The 21,177-nt window shown below is 47.8% G+C and overlaps 1 long non-coding RNA gene across 1 annotated transcript; it reads right to left on the bottom strand.

The window, feature by feature from the left end:
- Positions 1–6,992: 6,992 nt before the first annotated feature.
- On the bottom strand, positions 6,993–20,321 carry LOC130159235 (uncharacterized). The gene is made up of 3 exons (XR_008825673.1): positions 20,203–20,321; positions 16,226–16,418; positions 6,993–14,853 (listed from the first exon to the last, which is right to left on the bottom strand). It is a non-coding gene; the product is annotated as an uncharacterized LOC130159235 (long non-coding RNA).
- Between the last annotated feature and the right edge of the window lie 856 nt (positions 20,322–21,177).

The following is a 21,177-nucleotide window of genomic DNA, read 5'->3' as shown; positions in this document are numbered from 1 at the left end:
CAATTTCAAAAAACAACGTGGAGGTGATGCACTGATTTATCTGAAGGAGGACAACAGCTCCAAACCTTTCAGCGCCAGTCTGACATTTGCGGGTTTTCCCCACCCGAGTTAAATACCTGCCTGGTTTTGTTACCCCTCATCACTTCCACCACTTCTGGATGCTGCCACGCCTCTGGGCTGTGGTGGAGGATCTTATCAGCCGTCCCCATCTCAGCCACCCTGGGCCTCCTCCTCAGGCAGTGAGGAGCAGCAGCAGTTTGGCGAAGGGTGCCATGCCTTTGGAAACATGAAAAGTCCCCCACCAGGCTGTGGCCAAGAACAGAGACGAGCTATTTACACAGATATCAAGTACATCCAAAGGCGCTTTCATAAACAGAGGTGATTTCAGAAGGGATAGCCAACCTTCTGCTTTGGGCTGGGACCAACTCTCCCGTGAAACCCCCTTTCCCCATTCCCTCCATCTTCGCCAGGTCTCGCTGGGCACGGCGCTGCTCCCACTCCGGGTTTTTGCACATCATTTTACTCCCTGCCTTTGGCCTTTTTGGAGGTCTGCTGCCTCCGAATGGGTTCACGGGGCACATGCCTCCATCAACCGCAGCTGATAGCCTGGGAGGAGGCTGCTCCCTGCTACCAGCACATGAATCACTCCCCGCGAGCGCATCGAGCTGTGCCGTTTGGCGAGGATCGCAAGGCGGTTGCATGGTTCCCAGAGCGATAGCGTTTCAATTACATAACTCACTACTATTTGTTCAGGACCATTTGCAAAATTCATGAAAATAAAGGCTTTGTCTTCTCCAGAGAGGATTTTCAGTCTAAAAATTGCTACGCTGCACGCTGCAAAAGTGCGAAAGGCAGCAAGGATTTCTTTTGGCAGCAGGAGTTAGCAAATTGGTGTCACTGTCAACCCAGCATAAAAAGAAAACAAAGAGAAAACTCCAAAATCTTTAAGGATATCCACATGGGAAGCATAGCATGTGCCCAGAGGCCACCCTCAATAGCCTCCAAGCTCTTGGCAGAGCAAGGCTTATGCTGGGATGCTGGAGCACGCGTCTGGGCATCCTTGCTGGCAAAGGCTCCCTGCGGAGCTAACACCTCAGCAGCCCGTCAGCATGGGCTTGCATGTCTCTTAGTTATTCTAGAAAAAACAGGTCTTGTTCTACCTGCAGAAGAGCATTAAGAGTATTACAAGGGAGGGAGCGCAGGGAAGATGTGAGCTGCTGTGGAAATCAGGGTCCCTTGGGGGTCATTACATCCCTAATGGCACCTGATAGCTCCAAGGAAGCTTTCAAGTGCCCTTTCAGCACACCTCCTCTCCACTGACACATCCATCCCAGGGCACTCTGTCATCAGCCCTCTCTGCTGTTGGTTTAAATGCAGCAGGGATTTCTTTTTCCCCCATTTTAAGGAAGTAATAAATATTTTTAAAATCAATTTTGGGCAACACACCTGAGATTTCCAGAACGTTGGTTGTAGATATCATTTCTAGGTTGGTTTTGGTTTGTTGGTGTGGTTTGGTTTTTTTCTTTTAGTTTTCTGTTTTACTTTTGTTGGAATAAAAAATGCTGCTGCCACCAGCTGGAGGTTTTTGGAAACACCAGTAAAAAGTTTTCCTGCATCCCACAGGACACACAGAGGCTTGTACTGTGAGATTCCTGCTCATTGCAGTCAGTTGAAAACAGATTTAAACTCAGCTTGCTTCTTGGAGGCACAGAACAAAATTAGATGAAATCTGATGAATTTTGATTGAGCTGGATCCTTCAGTGCTAGTAACTTAGCCAGAAGTTAAATAAAATCCATTCCCAGCTGTAATTTCACCAGTTAAAACAGGAATTGTGAGCAAGGGGAAGTTTAGAGAGTCAGAAGTGGCTTGAGGAATTTGCTTCTGTCTGTAATTAAAAAAAAAAAAATATCAAGCCCAGAGAAATAGGTTGAATAAAATGCAGGATTGTCTCTTCCATGATTAGTGTATTGATTGAAAGGGAAGAGCTGTGAATCTGAGAGCAATCAGCAATACAGCTGGGGAAGGCAGAGGCTGAAGTGGCTTTTTATGGAGCTGAGCAGGAGGTTTCTGGGGTTTTAAAGCCTTGCTTCTAGCTGCAGCCAGCGACGCCCCTGAAAAACCTGATCCAGCAAAAATAATCACGTTTTCCCCTAACTCAGTGAATCTCACTTGAATTTTCTACAGTGGATTTACAACACCCGTAACTGAGGAACGGTGCTGGAGGAGGCAAGTCAGCCCCTAAAGCCCAACCCCACCTCCAAGCGAGGTGATTTATGCTCCAGGCATCTGAGCTTTTAGATGGATGTTCTTGGCTAGTTTGCAGTAATGCCACTCAAAGATAATTTTTGATTTAATCCATGCCACATGAGGCAGTGGCGGTGCTGACCCTTGGCTTTTAACCCCAAGACCTTCGCTGTTCTGGCTGAAGGAACTACTGTCTGTCCTCTGATAACCCCCCTGACATAATTCAGCTGGGTTTAATATCTCCTGCTGGTGTTTATTGATAAAGATGCGGAATCAACAGGTCACCTTAGCAGCTAGAAATGAGCACCCGTGCAATAGATTGTATCTAAACCCTGTGCAAGATTTTTGTTGCTTTTTTTGGCCTTCAAAGCATTCGGTTCAGGGAGACCCACAAATCAGCTGCGCTCACCGCGGTACGTGTAAAGGTTGTCCCCAGAGGGGGTCGACTCCTCTTCCTCCGATGCTCTTGTGTCACCTGAGGCTTTTAAAACAGCACAGGGTTGTCTCCAAAGTATTCCTATGCCACAAACCCCTTTCCTGAACCACAACATATATATATCCTATTTGACCCAGTCCCGGTGCTGGCATACACTGGATTTTGACAGGTTGGGATTTAAGAAAACAGCCTCCGTTTTAAATGTGGTTTTTTTTCTACCAGCTCAAAGAGAATTTGGCTTTTCCAAGCCAGAGCCATCGCTGCCTCCTATGCCAGGAGGGTTTTCTGTGCTGGTTTCCCCTGTTAGCCAAAGCTTCTTGAAATAACACCTCCTTTTAAGTATTGCTAAAGAAAACTCTAGCTCCAGTGGTCTGATTTCTGCTCTGTAAAACCTTCATCTGTTTGAGATTCAGCTGGGTTACTAAACTGCAGTGGGTCTTGCCCAGCTTAGCAGGAGAGGGGACAGAAGCATAATAGGCACATCGGTATGTGAAGCAAAAAAGGGGAGGGGGAATTAAATGATGGTCAGAAAGAGCAGGAATCCCTCGAGAAGGAGAAACACTGCCTGGAAGAGGAGGCATGCATGCCAGCGGATATGCATTCCCTGGCGAGTGCGCAGTGGAGAAGAATTCGGGTCTCACCTAGCCCTCGCCACAGTGGGATTTATCGCTCGGTTCCACAGAACACCAGCGATGATGGATTCGGTGCGCTGATGGGAAAGCAGCAATGCTGCTGCAGTGGCTGGCAGCGGCCGGAGCCTGCGAAGCGCCGGGAGTGTGTGGGGGCTGGATGCGCTTGCTGATAAAGGGCCAGGTTTTATCTCAAACAGAATTTTAGACTAATCTGGGCTTTTAAAGAGAAATGTGTTTGGGAGAAGTCTGGCTAAGCACGCAGGTGGCTGTGGGGAGGAGGGTGCTCAGCAGAGGGATGCTCAGCATTTTTTGGGGAGCGGGGGGCCGCCTGCTGCTGGCAGGAGCCAGCGGAGCTGGGCTGGGTGAGGTCGGTGTTGCCGGATCCTGGTCACAGGGTGGTCCTCGCAGGTCGCCGGGAGGGCAGCCGTGGGGATACGGCTGCCTCTGCCATACCTGGCCTGCAGATAAGGCCCAACAGGAGACATCTGTGCGCAGAGCTTCCCCGCTCCGAGCTGGGATGCACGCCTGGGAGCAGATTGGCAGGAGGGAGATAAGCTGCTGACACCCTTTGAAAAGGGAACCCAGGCAAAGCTTTCCAAAAATGGGCTTTGCCCAACCCTGCAAAGAGCTGTCTTTCTCCAAGAGCTATGATGGTTTGAAGTCTGCTGTCTGACCATTCCTCCCCACCTCTTATTCCAACTCAGCCAACATCTGACGGAGGAACAGAGAGGAATGAAAGTGATAAAAAATTGCTATAAAACATTTAATATCCATAAATCAAACCTACAGCTTCAGCACTGCCATTTGCCTTTCCCTTGCAAGGATGACACTTCACAGTTGTGGAAGAAAATAACTTGCAATCTCAGCCATCCTGCTTTCAATCAATAAATCAGCAATTAGTTCTGGAAACAAGCAGGCATAGCTACACTCCAAGCAGGCAGACGAGCAGCTTTCCAGCATTAAACAACAAAGTGAGCCTCAACTCAGTCACAGAAGGCGATGTACTTATTTAACCACACACACACACCCCACTGCAGGTATAAATAAAACCATCAGTAAAAATAGGTCGGATCCCTGGATCCTTGGCAGAGGAATGATAAGGAGCTCTGCCGCTGACAACGGGACCTGAGCTATGGAAGCTTTCCAATACCTAAGAAGAGCCAGCCAGGCTGCTTACGTCTTCGTGTACTGCCTGGCCGTTGTGGGAACTATTGTATTAAGGTCTATAAACATCCCGGGCTTTATCTGGGGCTGTGGAGGGGAAGACGAGGAAGGGACTGAGGGAGCCACGTGCAGCCATTGCCTTTGGCAGGATGCTCAGTGCCCACAGCGGGAGAGAGTGCTTGTTCCCTTTGGGCACAGCCTCCTCCAGCTCTCACCACTCTCTGTGGCATTGCATAAGGTCCCAGGTTAAGAATTTGCCTTTCACCATAGATGCTCTTTCTGGCTAAAGCTTTATACAAGCAACAAAACTGTCCAGGACTGAGCAATCCCCTTGCTTCAGTGCTGTTTCTCCAGCCTCGGCAGGATGAGAGTCACCAGTTCTGGTGGCAACAACCTGCCTTTCCTCCAACCCATCATCTATACATCTTCCCCTCCTTGGGATGCTATCATCTCTACATCTTCCCCTCCTTGGGATGCTTTCCCCCAAGGTCGCATGCCAGCAGCTCTCAAGGTCATTCCCAGTTAGCATCTTACATTGACAGGGAAAAGAGAAGGCTTCAGGCACCTTTCCCCTTTGCATCCTCCCACGGGGGACCTGTGGGCTTTAACTGCAGCTCTTCGCTCCATCTTTCCCATCTGTGGTTGTACCACACCCAGCGCAGGGGAGTCCAGAGCCTGAATTTGGGGTCCCAGATGCAACAACGAGATACACAAGTACCCTGAGCTAACAACAAGAACTTGGATGCAGCCGCTGTGCCCAGCGCTTGCCAAGCATTTATATATACATATTAAATAAAAATTAAAATATTAATAATAATAATAAGCCTTTTTTCTTTTGTAAAAGGTAAGCACAGAAGAAAAATGTGAGGGAAATATTTATCGAAACATGGTGGCCAAGTTTTGCTGCTACTCTGGAGGATGCCAAGGAAAATCAAAACAATAGCCTGGGAGGGACAGCGGCAGGGGCGGAAGGATAAGGCTGTGGTTCCCCATGCCACAGGAAGGCTTTGGTTTAACTTCAGCGGGGATCTTTTGGAGGCAAACCCATAACCCCGCTTCTGTAAAGGCCTCTGAAGCTCAAGTGTCTCCCTTTGGAGTCGGTCCATGTCCCCTCGCATGGTGACGTGGTCTGTTTGACCCAACGTCTGCCTCTAAAAACCTGTTCGCACGGCTGCCCACCATCGCGGGGAATCGGCTTGTCGGTGGTGGTTGGGATTTTTGTTGTCTTTTTGGATCTCTGACAACGCAAAGTTTGCACGTTAGTTTGCCTGTGCAAGCCTTTACTTGGGACTCATCCATCATTTTCCAAGTTAAAACAGAGCTGCTTGTCGAGAGGAAGTAATTTGTCTCTCATGAAAGAGTCACCCTCCCACCCCCACCAACCACTTCGTCGCGGTGCAAGCGAATCCATTAGCTTCCCTGGAAAATGCATCATCTGACGTTGGAACTAAACTTTAAACTAACAAACCCCTTGAGAGGACATGAAGGAGCCATCTCTGTCACCCTGCTCAGTGGTCAGGTCAACGCCTGACCTCTCTTTCCATTAAATCTTCAGCGCCTACGTTTAAGGGAAAATGTTGCAAATTGGTAGCAACTCTACGTTTGGCGACCAGCGTCCTGATTTCCAGCCTCCCAGGCAGGCCCCTGGCTCTTTTTGAAGCCCATCTCTGAAGCCGCTGCCTCTCTTCACTCCCCTCATGCTGCTTGCAAGGGAAGGAGGGGAGGAAACGCCTCTCGGAGATGAACGGCTGAAACGACTCCGAAATAAACGGTCCAGGCAGGAGGGAGCTCGTGTGGGGAAACCACCACTCGTGCCTTCATGTCCGGCAGCCCTGCCAGCTCCGCACCACGCAGGAGGAGTGCTGAGGGCAGGCCTCCAAAGATAACACCCAAACTCACGTTCAAGTTCATTTTCCCCGCGCTTAAGCCCATCTGCCAATATTAACACTGCTCCCGCGGCCAGAGCGGAGTTGCACCTTCCCTATCCCAGACCTGCAAGCCTGGGAGGAACACAGGAGGTAAATTCTCCCACCTTGGTGCCTAAGCAGGACCCAGGATGATGTTTTCTCACATGACCCCAGCCACAACACTTACCAATGACTTCAGCATCTTCCATTTGAGCTGGCGAGATGAGATCTCGGCATGTCCTATGAGGCAGAGCAAGATCAGTCTTGGCTGGCAAGAGTGATGGTGGCAATGATGCTTCTAGGAGGGTTCCTCCCTCCCACAACCTCTTCATTGCTGGACCACAGTCTTCCTCGGTCACATATGACAAATAGAAGGAGCTACCAAGTGCCACCCCTTCAAGTGGAAACTCCCGTGTGCACCAGAAGAAACTATTTGTCAGGGTATTTCATCCACCAAACAACATTTTGAAATTTGGGTCTAGGAAGTGTTCATTCACATCAGTTTTATTTTTCATTCCAGCGGAAGAGAAGAACATTTACTCCATTACCTCTCACATTAAATGATTTTTTTAATCATTATTATTTGAGAGTCTTCCTATAATTTAACAGTCAAAGAGAGTTAAAATTCTTAATAATCCAAAAAGCTAACAAACCCAACACAATAGGTGTTTGATCACCAAACTATTTGCTTGCTTTCTTTCACTTTTTTTTTGTTCAAGCAGCAAACCTCAAAGGGAATTATTCATATAGGTCTAAATTAAAGAGGGGAAAGAGAAACTTTTCCCCTCTGACTGGGAAGTGAATGGCCTTTGGATTACATGCATAGCAAAAAAATGAAAAATAAAATAAAGAAGGTAAATATAACTCTAGCTAGTGTACCATGAGGCACTGTAACAAGTTTCTAAAATCCCTGGTGAAAAACGAAGCATCTTTGAAAGTCATTCCTGGACTTTCTGGGATGGAGCTGTGAAAGCAAATACAGCTGAACTTCAGCAAGGTAGAGAACGTCGCTGCTTTGCAACAGAGGTTGTAACAGATTCAGATTTAAAGACGATGACTTTATTTTTCTATGGCCTTGAGGGATTAAGATAGGAGAAGAGTCCTGCCTCACCACTGGAGATATAAATCCTGGAGGGTCACTCTGTAGCCATCCGTCAAGTGAGAGGAAGGGAGGAGGCAGAGTAATTTTCAGTAGTAAATTTTGGGAAGAACAAGCACTAATGGCCTAAAATTAAGAAAGAAAAACATCGGGCTAAATAGTAGGAAATGCTTTATAATGGTGAGGTCAGGCAGACAATGGAGAAACCTGTCAGGGGAGGTCGGGGGCTCTCCAATAACCGAGATGCTTATGGATGGACTGAGGAGCCATGGAATGGGGGCTCTGCTGAAATGCTCATCCCTTGAGTCCCCTGGAAGGGGCTGCCCCCTTGGGGATGTGCGTGACCCCCAAGGTGATGGAGCTTTTGGGGGAAATGCAAAGCTTCTTGCAAGCTTTTTTGCTTTCTCCCACCCAGGAGCAAGGTGCAGAGGAGGGCAGGGGGTCTCGGCCGCAGCCCACTCCCCCTGGAGCAGGAGAGATCTGCCCCAGCTGTTCCCCTTGCCAAAGGAAAACAGAGGCTGCCTGACGAGGTGGGATCATCTGGACGGGGAAGGGAGAAAGAAGCCTTTCAGCAGAGCCCTCCCGCCAGGAAACTGGGAGAGTGATGCAGCAGGCGGGGGACGCGCCTGGGCACCCGGGGGTCCCTGCGGATGCCAGCACAAGCCACTTTCTTAAGCCTGTCAGGTTGATTTCCTCCCGGCTCCCCACACGGACACCTGTGGTCTGTTACACGACACGTCATTATATTTTTGCAACTTACAGTGTCCATCACCACCCCCAGGCAATCACTGTGGAGCCATGATAAATGATACACAGGCAGTTTATTATACACACTAAATCCTCTTTGCCTGGTGGTCCAGGGCTGTGCCTAATACATTTTACTCCTTTTCTGCTTGGACTTGTATCTCGGATCCATTTGATACCTTATAGCAAATGCTGAATAGGTGCTAGAAAATATGCGTTGCACCCAAGCCTAATTATTCCCTATCACCTCCTATCCGGTGAGAATCCAATAAGCACTCTACATTTTTCTACAATTTTTCTGCATTTCTAGAAAACCTGACCACATTGGAAATATTTAACTAGCAAAAGCGGCGAATGCCACTCTGACAGCCCAAAGCTCTCGGTAGAAAGCTGCTGGAGCTCTGACAGCAAATGGAGGGGAAGGAAGGAGATTCTGTGATAGCCAGGTGGGATCATAGGTGGCGTTTAGGGAAAGTTACAACTCACTCCCATTGGAATATGATCACCCAGAGGCCAGCAGGCTTTTTTTTTTTTTTTTTTTTTTTTTAATAGAGGTAATTAACAACTTTAAGAAATTAATATCCTGGCTACAAGTCTGGCCTGAAAGACAGCACAGAAAGACCCATCAGCATCCTTACATCTGCCCTCTCCTCTGAGAGTCTTTCCTGCTTTGACGTGTTGTCCAAAACACCTCTGGAAGTGGACTGTTGAGGGCAAGGGAGCGTTTCTAATGTATAAGGTGTAATTAAGTGCTGGTAACACATAGCAGAGGGCACAACTGAAAGAAACATAGACGCCTTCCTCCAAGTGCGCCCTCCAGCACCATCAGAGCAGGTATCCACCAGCCCACTGCAGACAGTGTTCCACAAACATGTCCTTCCTCGCCAAGAAGTGAACAGCAAGGATTTTTCCACAGCACTGCTGTCACACAGGCATTTGGAGAGACTGTTCCCCATTTTGCCCCTCAGTGCCAGGTCCTTGCTGCCAGGGTGGTCCAGGACAAAGCCTGTGAGAAGATGCCTGGTCGTGGTTTCTTGGCTGGGGAAGCCAGGGATACTCCGGAGGATGCTGAAGGAGGAGGACAAGGAATGCAGAATTATTGCAGAAGGTCATGGGAAGCCAGCGAGGGGAATCTGAAGAGGCTCGGATGGGATGTCAGGGAGGATTTTTGCAGCTGCTTTTGGACAAAAAAAAAAAGAGCACAGAGGAGTGTCAGGGCACCGGTGCCTTCAGCTCGCATGTAGGCATGGAAATGGCTGGTTTTGCAGATGACAGGAGTTGAGAAAGCAAGCAGGGAGCACATTAACCAGGAGGCTGAGGAGAAAGGAAGAACTTCAGAGGCATGGCACAGTCTGCTGGACTAAAGGGCAGCTCTTTTCTCTCTGAGAGCTTTGTTTCTGTCTGGCTCCTGGGGGAGGAGAGTTGGCCTACAGCTACAGCAGTAACTTTGAGTAACTTCTCAGGAAACAGCTTATTTAGATAGCACTGCCTATTCTTCAGAGGAAAGGATAGAAGAACATATTGCCTGTTACTAATGAATGGCTTTTCCACAACTAATGATGTTTACAGGGATGGATACTCCAAGGTCTTCACAGTATCTCCACTAATAGATGGATTTTGGCGCCAAGAAAGCATGGCTTTTTCACACACACACCCCGATAGGAGAGAGTTAAATATCTTCTCTGTTTTTAATGGAAAATTAAGCAGGCATGACGCATCTGTTTAGAAGACTTTTTTCTTATCTCCAGGATCGAAAAGAATTCCAGAGCTCGAAGACCAGAAACTGAGAGCAGTTCATTCACTGCCAACGCATGCAGGCTGGAGGAGTTCAGGTTGAACACGAGCGAAGGGTTAGAGTCTCTATCCACTGCAATAAATAGATGGTTTCCATTGGCTGCAGCAGGAACTGGACCTTGTTTTCTCCGCCCGAGTTTGCAGTAAATAAAAGCCTCAAGCAGAACCCATTAAAGCTGTTTCCATGTCCAGGCTCCAGTCCTTCCAAAAGTTAACTCTTATAAAATTCAATATACACAAATGCTCTTTGGCTGGGTTTGATGATTCAAATCATCAGATGTTCATCGTAACCTTCTGGGTCAAGGATCTCCCGCTAATGGGGTCTGTGAGTTTGCCGCCCAGTCTGGAAAAGTCTTAAGCAGAGCATTCCCAGAGACAATAAAGATTTTAAGGGAAACAACAACAACAAAACAAAACAAAACACCCCCACAAAAAAAAACCAACCCACTTTTAAAGACCTTTCCCGAATTGTGGTGTCCAGATCGTGCACAACCTTTGCATAGCAGGAGCTGATGCTCAGCCGTGCGTCCAGCTTCCCTTTGCAGTCTCGCTCCACAAAGCCATGCTGTTAGGATCTGGCTTCACATCAGCGATGGATTTAGGTGTGAACTGAGTTCAGACCACAAACCCCCAACTCTGAAGGTCCTGAGGGCTCTGGGCTAGGCTTCTCCTCTCAGGTGCATGGCTGCAAAGCAGAATTTAAGTCCCCAAACCTCAGCAGTCGTCCCTGCAAACGCGCCTTTGGCAGAGTCTAGCCCTGCAGCGCTGCTTTCACAGCCCAGCTCAGAAAGCATCTCTCTGCTCAGTATTTTTAGGCACAGCAATGCTCAGCCAAGCCTCCTTTTCACAAAGCCCAGTCACTCTGAAAGAAAGCAAACAAAACTTAATAGCTACTACCTTGAAGCAGTTGACTCCATGTTCCAAGACAGGGTAGGTCCGTAACTCAAAATTGTTGGCTCTGGGAATCTTTATCGTGGCTGGATTTTTTGCTGCATCTGGCTGAGCGAGTTTTTATAATGTCATTCCTGATCAAGGTAGTTTTCAGTAACAACTTTCAGCATATTACAGGTCAAGGTTAAGAGGGAAAGGAAAATTGCAAAGGGGAGGTGCTCTTGCTGCTCTTTGAGGTGGCAGAGGCTGCAAGAGAGAAGACTTGCGCAGAAATTAAAGGAGTAATTCAGAGGAGCTGTGACAAGGCAAGGAAAAAGTAGCATTTGTGACACCGTTAGCAAATTACAACAATGTGCAGCTGCCTGGAAATGAACTGAACGCCAGCTTTAAAACCATCCGTAGCAAACTGATTTCAAATCATCAGCAATTTGGTCCAGCCTATTACAGCGAAGGCTGTTGTCTTGCAGAAACGCACCGTGCCTTTGGAAAGCAGTTTAACCGGGTCTGGAAAACATCTTGCGAACCAGGGCCTGTCTCCCAGCAGAGTCAAAACTTACACAAACTTTTTGCCTGTGCTAGGCAGGTTGAGAGCAGTCCTCCCCTGTCAAATAGTAACTCAAACCACATTCGCAGTTTGACTCTGCAGCATCATCTTCTGCAAGTTTGGGAGATCCACATGAAGAAGCTGAGTTTGCAGCTGCTCATCATGGTGGAGGGACCAAAAGGAATGACAGAGGCTTTGCAAAGCAAAAAGCCACCTTTCCTCACCCAAAATGACAGGGGACAAACGGATCAGCTGTCCAGGCTGAATCCCCAGGCTAAGCTAGTGCGATACGTTTAGCTCCATCAAACAATTTCTTGCCCTGTAATCCCATAATGTTTCATGACCTGTGGAACTGAAGACCAGTTTAAGAAGCCAAACAGTCAGCATCTCTCTGATTCATTTTCCTGTTACAAAATATAAATAGAATTCGCCTTTCAGCCAGGCAGAGGCAGGATTCCATGATTTCCCAGGCTTGTGTCTGTCAAGCTGGAACCAGAGATATAAAATATCTGAAGGGTGAAAAGCATCCTCTACTTTTAGGTGCTAGTTTATTGGGTTTCTTGTTCAGGACACCCTGAACTTCTTTTTTGAAGATGTCAAGGACTTCCAGCTCCAGGTCATTTTACGCTGAGTGCTCATCCCTTTGGAGAAAGATGACACTGTGGGGAGGTGTCCTGGGGAGCCTGGGGGAGTTCTGCCGTTATCGTCAATGTAATCAGGACTTTTGTCCTAAGACCCAGCTCTACAAAACCAGGGAATTCTAGCACTCAATACTAACAGTGTTGCAGGGCAAAAATATTATAATGTAAACCAATGCTTAATAAGATCATCTGTCCTGGAGTTGTGGGGTGGAATTAGCAGCTGAATTTGGAGGTGTAAAGTAAATCCAGCAATGGGGCATATTGGCTGGTGGATATCCTCAAGAAGATCACATTCCTTGCCCTATGCTTATGACCCCATCTTTATCGTGTCCGGTCTTCCATACACGTCAGGATATGCTCAATCCTAGGCAGTGAAAAGGATTTAATTAACATTTTATATTTGCTTACTTCTGCACATCTGATTTCAGCTGGAATCCCCACAACAACCCAGAAATGGAGAAAACTCCAAAGGCAGAAGTACCAGAAGCAGAAGTACGCAAACCCCAGACTTAACAGTGACACTTGTCTTTTATGAATGATGATAAAGAATTGATTAATCGCATTTGCATTTAGCATGGAGAAGTCATTCAAGTCAAAGGTGCTGCACTGGCAGATGTGCCTCCATCAGCTTCTTTCTAGACAGAAGTGGAAGTCCTCTGCGGGACACAGCGCAGGGTGTGTCACTGTTTCCCCCTCTTAATCTGATAATTTGCCTAGTGGATTATTAGCACCAAGAGGGAACTATCAGTTAAACATATTGAACATGTAAAGGGATGCTCACTGAAGGTTACCAGGGGAAGAAAGGAATGAGATTTAGCTAGCAAGGTAAAGCAGAACAACAGATACAGCCTAAAGGAGGCAAACCAGTAAGTTATCAGAGTGGTTGCTGTAATTTAAGATAGATATAGAATATTTAGAGATTATATTAGATATCCAGATATAGATATATAATATTATTGATAGATCTGTGTAGAAATATATATATTCTGTAATAATCTATAATTTTACACATACACACACAATTAGAGCATTAGAGTGGAAAAGATTGTCTTCATTTTGAGGGGGGACAGCCCACAATGTCTTACAGGAGAGAAATTCCCAGTTCAGCACCTGGTACCTATGCTTCCAATATGCTGGGCTGGATCCAGTGCACATCGCTCACCGCTCACACATCACTGCGTACTGAGGTGCTAAACGCCTGGTGCCACCTTGTCCCCAAATGGACCCTGAAAATCATTTGGGCCTCCGTAACCAAGATGCCTTCCTTAATGGTCTGGTATTTGTGAGCTGCCTTACAGTTTTAATCCTTCGGTTTCTGGGATCACCTTACAACCACAATTGGATTTCAGAAGCATGCTGCAACAGTCTGACTCCCAGCATTATACCAAGATGTTTTCTTAGCTGTATTTTCTGTTTAGTCTGAGTTCCACATAGTTTAGGGCTTAGGAAAAAAAAAACAAAAAAAAGGCAAAAATAAAATTTAAAAATCCCCAGGTAGTTCAAATAACCTCTGTAGCAGTATCCTTTGAGCAGGGCTTGCCTTGCTGACAGCCCTGCCAAATCTGTAGGATGATTTGTCTCTGCTAGCCAAGCAGCATGGCATGAGCAGCACAGGCTGCTGTACCCTCCCCTCCACACTGTCCCCAGGGGGCCACCAGTACCCACCAGCAGCTCCCAGGAGCTCTTAGCCACAGCAGAAGTCTCTGAGACAACCAGGAAAGAACTGTCTCTGCCCAAATAGCCCCCGAGGCATCCGCAGTGCCACAGAGGATGCCCTTTCTGTATCAGAAGCAGCTAATGGCCAGAGCACTGACCCGGCCCTGAACGGTGTCCCTTGGATGCCAGATGACCTTGGGGCAACATCCCCCTCCTGCTCCGTGACCTGGTTTCCCCAAATGTAAAAGGCAGAGCTGACATTTAACCTTCTGTAAAGTGCTGAAAGTTCCACTACGGAAAATGCTGCCTTGCTGCTTTAGCACTGCATTGCAAACCAGGGGCATGGCTGCCCATCACCCCGGTCTCCCACATCCTCAGCCATGCCCACAGATGCTGCTGCTAGCCCGGAGCAAGACAGAGCCCAGCATTTCATCGTCACTGATCGGGAAGTATTACACACACTGCTTCATGCCGCAGAGTTCATGGAAAATACAGCAGAAATGTCTTGCATGGAGAGGCACTTCAGACACCAGCTGCTTCGAATTTCATGTGTGCTTGTGAAAATTAATCTTTAATGCTTTTCGCTGCCTGCAGCACCTCTAATTTTTAAAAGAAAAAGCCAGCCCCAAATTAAAACTCTTTCCAACAGCTTGCAGGTACGCAGAGGATTTCCAGCCAGCGGGCTGAAAGTAGCACACAGAGCACAAATGATCATTTCTGTTGCCAAGGCAGAAATGCCACAGCCAGACCCTCGTGGAAAGCCCCAACCCAGATTAATCAATCCCTACCACAGTCAGCCAAGGAAGACATTAAGTCTTCAGGCTGCTGGGGAATTGCCGGAAACTGGGAATGCCGGCACCAGCTATAAAGACTAAATGGCAACGACAGCAAAATTTGACGATATCCTTTCAAATTCTCCCTGTCAGCCCTGATGGGATTTAAGGATCACCAAAGAGCTGAGGACGAGCTCCCTCTGCCGAGGCCACAGCCGATGGGATGCGGAGGGCAGGGTGTTCTTTGGCAAAGGGGATGCAGCTTCTTCCCTGCCAGCATCTCTGACTCCATCCTTACACGGGCATCTTTCCTATGGCGCAGCTGGACTGGGACAGAAAAAATGGGTCATAAGATTGATTTGTAAATATTGAGGATAATTTGGAGGGTAAGAGGCCGTCCCCCCTTGTTTTGGGGGAAAAATCAAAATCTTTTGCATTTGGGTCCACCTTCCCCTGGATGGTACCTCTGTAGTCTGCAAAGTCAGATGTAGTTTTTGTAACTGGAGTAAATGCAGAGCTGGCTGCTGGAAAGCCTGCAATCCAAACCACTCTGGTGGAAGCAATCCCTTGTAAACCCACAGAGTCCATGAGCAGCCTCAGAGCTCACCTGCGTGGCCTGTGAACCTCACAGGACTCTCCTGGGCTCCCAAAAGACCACAGAGGTGCTTCCTGCTTCAAAAAGCTTTCTCTGATGGAAAATCCAGCTGCTGTCAGAAAAACAGCTCAAAAGCATTCGAATCCAGATGTGGTGATGGGAAGAAAAGACACTTTTCAGAGCAGAAAGACAGGCAAGAGGGAAGCTTCAGCTAGGAAGAGATGCTTGACACAGATGCCACCTCTGTATTCCACACTGGGGTTGGCATCACCTTCCTGGCACCCACCTCTTTACCTGCCCCGCCCCCCCCCATCATGGGCTCTGGGACCCCAGGAAGGAACAATGAGAAGATGCCACCAGCATCAAAGCAGCATCCTACAGGCCTGGGGCAAAAGCTTCAAACAACCCCTGGGAGGTGGTTGGGAGGCAGTTTCAACTCACGGCCCTGATTTCATGCCTCCCCACTTTCCCTTCAGCAGCTGCCTGGACCAAGCCTGTTGACAAAGCTGGGATGTTCAGAGCATGGGCTGCATCTCCAGCTGCTTACGCAGCCAAAGCACATCGCTGTTCCTTCTGCGTCATCTCTCTCCTTGCTCGCCCATCCTCCCCAATGCCCCCTGCTTTCTCTCCCACAACCCTGAAAATGCCTTCTTTTTCTTTTTTTTTTTTTTAAGAGCCGCCTCATTGTTCCTGGCAGGATGGGCAGAGCAGCAGGCTGCACAATGCAAGTACCCTTTTCTCAGGATGTACGTTGGTCATCCCAGGGCAGGAAAATGCTTACGGTGGGGCTTCCTCAGCAAGCTGCCTTTGGCTCCTCACTTTCCCTCCCCCTTCCAGCAGGCTCCCACGCTGACCCTGGTTGTCTGATTACCAGCCACCCTTGGTAGGAACTCACTGTAGGCAACCGAGACGTTGTGCATCATGCACAGCTTCATGCAAGGTCCCATGAACATTCAGAACCCACTGGGCTGTACCTCTCCCCAGGTAATGCCCTTCTCTCCAAAGACCGGCATTCCACCCGGCACTGGAAGAGTAACCCCACTGCATCAAGTGATGTGTCCATCTCATCTGATCTCATCTGATGACAGCAGCCTCCATCCTTACCAACGTAACGTGTGTGGACGCCAGAGCAGTAAACGAGTGCCGGAGTCCTTTCATCGCTTGCCAGCCTTTGTCCTTGGGTACGCATGAAACTCCTGGGCATCCTGACCTTGGGGCCAAAACTGGTCTCCATCTGCTCGGTGGCCTGTGGAACAAAGGGCTGTCTGGGTGTGCAACTCCACGCCCACGCTCAGCTCTGCAAATGACATTAAGTGGACATATATAATTAGTTATTAGTACCCCATGGTTCAGAACAGTGTGTACCACTGCTGAGTGCAGCATGAGCCTCATGACATAGACATCCTCCCCAGGGGCTTGTACAATGCAAGGCACTCACCCTCACCCGCCTCCCAGACATCACTGTTCCTCATAAACCCAGATCTGAAGTGGCTCTTTGCATCCTTCAGGCTTGAGTTCACATCCGAAAATAGCTCATGGTGAATCAGGTACCTGCAGTCATGCTACCAAAGCCCAGCCTACGCTTCATGGTGGGCTTCTGCCATTGCACCCTTGCGTCCATCCCAGACACCAAGTTTCTGCTAAGCAGAGTGAATCTTGAGCTCTGAGCAGCTCGGGGTAAAATGCAGGCCATGTTTTCTTGGGACAGACAGTTTTGTTTCAGAGCAAAAGACCTCTTCAAGAACTGGCTGTCAATGCGAGTCATGTCAGCCTCTCCAAAGGCCAAAAGCATCTTCATGGCCAGGACCCAAGCCCACTTGCAGCAATGAGTAGTGCTGGTGTGTAATAATGCGAATTGCAAGATCTCGTGGAGCTTGGCTGCAAGCATCAAGACCCAATCTGTCGTAAAGAGACCACAAAAATGCAGTGACTGCCTCTCCACAGACCTTCTCTGCACCTTCACTGCTCTTCTCCACACTCATCCAGGATGCATTTCCTGGGGAGGATTCATTTCCACCTCAGGACTCCTCCTCCTTCTCCCCAGCCACTGATCTCTTGTTCACGCCTTGCATGACCTTCATCTCAGCATCAGCTCTGCTGCTAATGGTCACATGGATGTCCTGTGGAAAACCCATGAGATGACTGAGGCTTGATCCCTCTTTGGGCTAGGGAATGCAAGCATAGATGAGACCACATGGTTCCCAGAAGTTCTCATTGACTTTATACAATCAAGTAACTTCTTCTGGTCTTTGCAGGGGCTCAGTCCAAGACCTTTCATCATTTCATGTCGAGATACAGACTAGCAGACCTACAGGGATGATGTCTCAGCAGGACATCTAAGCCTGCCCCCACCACTGGGAAAGAATTGGTTAAAAATATGAAAGTGGTTTGAATCATTTTTCCTCCGAGGCCTGAATGAGCCTTTGAGAGGAAAGTGCTTCTCAGCATCCTGACATCTGAATGTGTTGCTAAGGAAGAGGTGTGTATCACATACGCTGTAATTCATGTGGGCTTGAAAGCTACAAGTGGCGCTTTGAATGACAAGTCGTTCACGGAGTCCATAAATACATGACATGATTTATCAGGCTTTGGTTAACATGGGAAACTACCCAAGAAAGGGATTTTGTAATTGTGGTTTTGCATTACGCATTTAATAGATGTTCTGTCCAATTCATAAGCCTGAGGAAGAGGAGGTGTTTGGGGAGAGGTGATCGTTCATCCCCGCAGTGAAAAGCAAGATAACTTTCTGAGTGCAATTAGCAACTTAACTTGCCGTCTGCAGTTACTTTTATTTGATTAAGTGGGTGCAACTGCCTGGTGAAGTTCCCAGATTTCGGGGAGGAGGAGATGTTGGAGAGATGGGAGAAGGGAACAAGGAAAGCGATTCATTATCTCCAGCATGTTCAAAGCCAGAAGTAACCTGGAGAAGCCCTGTTGCACTGGGCAGTGCAGGAGGCCAGCGGACATGCTCATGAGAAGGTGCACCTAACAGAGGATGGATGTATCCAAGGTGCCCCTCAGGTTTCCTGCATAAAATGGCTTTGAAAGCAGAAACTATGCACCCAGAGGAAATAATTCATTACAAGAGTTGGTGGAAACCTCTTAGCCAGGTCCAAAACCCAGGGGAGATTTTCCAGTGATGTCCATGCACCAGTTTTGACAGGCTGGAGACAACTCCTCCTACCCAGCAAAGCAGGAGCTTACCAGGTAGCTCCTACTTTTCACCATGCCCTTGAACCTCAGTCTTTCACACCCCAGCTAAACACAAACAGCTTGCTTGCAAAGCTACCAAAACAAACAAACAAACCAACCAAACAACAACAACAACAAAAAAAGTCGTAGTTTGTCCATTTCACCATCCAAAATCACTTCACTGCTTCATGATTTTGTGCAGGTGGAGCAGAATGGCTGCAAGAGGACAGAGCAGAGACTTGTTTGGAGGCTTCCCTGAGTTGTTGCATCACTGATAAGAGATTAGAGATGGACATCCTTCATGGTGCCTCAGACAAGCGCTGTAGCTGCTGGACCTTGCCTAAGCTGAGAAAGACCACAGCTTTGCAGGGATCTCATCCAAGATTTTTTTTCTCAAAGCAAAACAAGAATGTTTTCTGGGCGCATCAAAGACTTTTCCAAGGAGAAATAAAAGTTCCCAACTTGTGTTTAGTTGGAGCCAAACCTGTGTCCTCATACACTGGGGCTGGTGAGGGGCAAGGGTTAGAAGGGAAACGCACTTAGCACTGGAGGCAAAGCAAGCCTCAGACAGAGGAGAAATCAAATGGTTACCAGCATAAATAATAATAAAAAAAAAATTCCAAAAGGAAGTTTCAGATCCCTCGTCATGACTCATGCCTGCAGCATTATTCACCAGAAATGATTCAAACAACTCTTCTGGCCTGTGCCGCTCTTCCCCACCTCTGGAATTCCCGTGCATCCTGCCTGATGGAGTAGCCGGGGCAGCAGGGACCACTGGCACCCACCTTGCTTCTGCCTCCTCTACAGCACTGACCCTCCAAAACCAAAATAACCCAGAAAGATAAAAAAAAACAACACACCTCTCTGCCAGCTATGTAAGGAGAAAAACAGGGTACCCTTGTTTTTAGTATCTATTCAGCTGCTTAAAAGAGCAGGAAATTTGGGCCATTTGCTTTAACCATTGTATCTTCTGTTATTCATCAATTTTGGAAAACAGCCTCTAAAATTGTTTCCGGCTCCCCTTTCCCATGTAAATCACTCCAAGGTTTTGTGTTTTTGTTTCAGAAAAAAAAAAAAAAAAAAAAAAAGGCTAAACATTCTGTTGTTCACAGCAATATTTTTTAACTTATTTCTAATTTAGCAACTCCGTTGAGCTCTCCTTTCCCTAAAAGCCTGCAAACAGAGGAAGCAGTTCCTGCCTGCGGCTGCACGCAACCAGCAAATGCCACACTGAATGTTTTTTTCCTGTCCCCTTTTAATGCTCTGTCAGCTCCCTCCAGAAATGAAGGGGCATCGGTCAGTCCAGGCAATAGCCCAGGGAATAATCCCCCTCCTGGGGAGTTTCCAAAGTGCGACTCCGCTTCAAGACTCTTCAGGGGGCATCTGGGTGATAGAAAAGGCTCCGTGCAGGCAGAGAGTGATTTGCACTTTGGAAATTGCAAGGCAGGTATTGCAACGCCCAGGTTCAAGCTTGGAGAAAAAAAATCTGGATTTATTATTTTTTTTTTCCCCCCAAACTCAAAGAGCTTCTCTACCGTTTGTGGGAAATGTGCAAAGGCAAATGAAATTGGGGTATGACCATAACCACTGCTGACAGCACGATACGCTCATGAGACCCTGCCTCAGACACTTGCAAGAGGAACAGCCACAGTCGGCATAGACCAGGGTTAACAGGAATCCTTCCTATTTATGCCGGGGTCCTGCCCTGCTGAGCTCAGACCCAGCTCTGCTCACAGCACAGAGATACTCCTGTAGATATTTCACTTGCCATTTCCCTTGCATCCCCAAGGTCAAGGGTCATCTGAAAATATCAGAAAATATGTTGTCAGACTTTTTTTTTTAAGCCCCATTTAACTGCACACCTATTCAGTCTCCTCCATTTCCCTTACCCGAGGTACAAGAAGACACCATACGCGTCCGTGAGGAACCTGGACCTCCTCTAACCTTTCCCAGAAGGATCAGAAGGAAGCTGGAATATCTCAGCTGAACGCTGCCAGGCAGTGTAGAATCAGGCCAGCTGGGTTTCAAAGGGTTCACACACACAGGGGGAGAAAAAAAATACCCATAAAAAAAAAAAAAAAAGGCAAAAAAGAAATATTCATGTTGCAGCTTTTGCTTCTGGAAATCCCCAGTTTGGTCCTGAGTAAGTCAGCCAAAATGGTGACCTTGGAAGTACGATGGGAATGTCGTTGGACGTAAGAGCAGCGCAGAACAGCCCAGCTGCAGCACGGATCAGTGTGATGAGCCAGGAACTGATGAGCACAAAGGTCTGAGCGTGCTGCAAATGCAGCATTGGTGCCTCCGGTATGAGAGGGCTGCTGTTTTCCAGCAGAAGGCTGGAAAATAGTTCCTCGGTGGCTGCAACCTGCATGAAAGCAGCCCATCAAACCCACTATCCACAGGGATGGATAAGCAGCAGGTTGACTGAATGTTTTAGGAGAGTATTCCCATTTTAAGCAGAATTTTTCAAGGTTTTGAGGAAGCTAAGTCAATGCCTCATGCTTTGAAGCAAATAGAGGCAAAAAAAACAGTCAATCATGTTTTGGCCAGAAAATATTTCTCACAAAAGTGTCCTGGCAAAACAAAGCTCATTTTTGACCAACTCCACCCACAGAAGCAGGTGCGTAATCACATTATTAATGAATTATATTAGAGTTGTTGCCAAAGGGAGAAGACACATAGGAAGAGAAGCTGGACCTTAGTCACTGTCGGGAGAGGAAGGCCAGACCCTGCAGGCAGGGTTGGCGAAGCCGGCCACCCGCACAGAGCCCCGTCACTGAAATGTGGGCTGGCTGGGTACACATCCCCTCCAGGTTGCAAACCTTCACCGGGCCACGACCTGCTGACTGCAGGTTGCCCACCCT

The sequence above is a fragment of the Falco biarmicus genome, chromosome 15 (assembly GCF_023638135.1).
Source record: "Falco biarmicus isolate bFalBia1 chromosome 15, bFalBia1.pri, whole genome shotgun sequence".
Classification (NCBI taxonomy): Eukaryota; Metazoa; Chordata; class Aves; order Falconiformes; family Falconidae; genus Falco; species Falco biarmicus.
The sequence above is the reverse complement of the archived record's forward strand: the minus strand, read 5'-3'. Positions and strand labels throughout refer to the sequence as shown.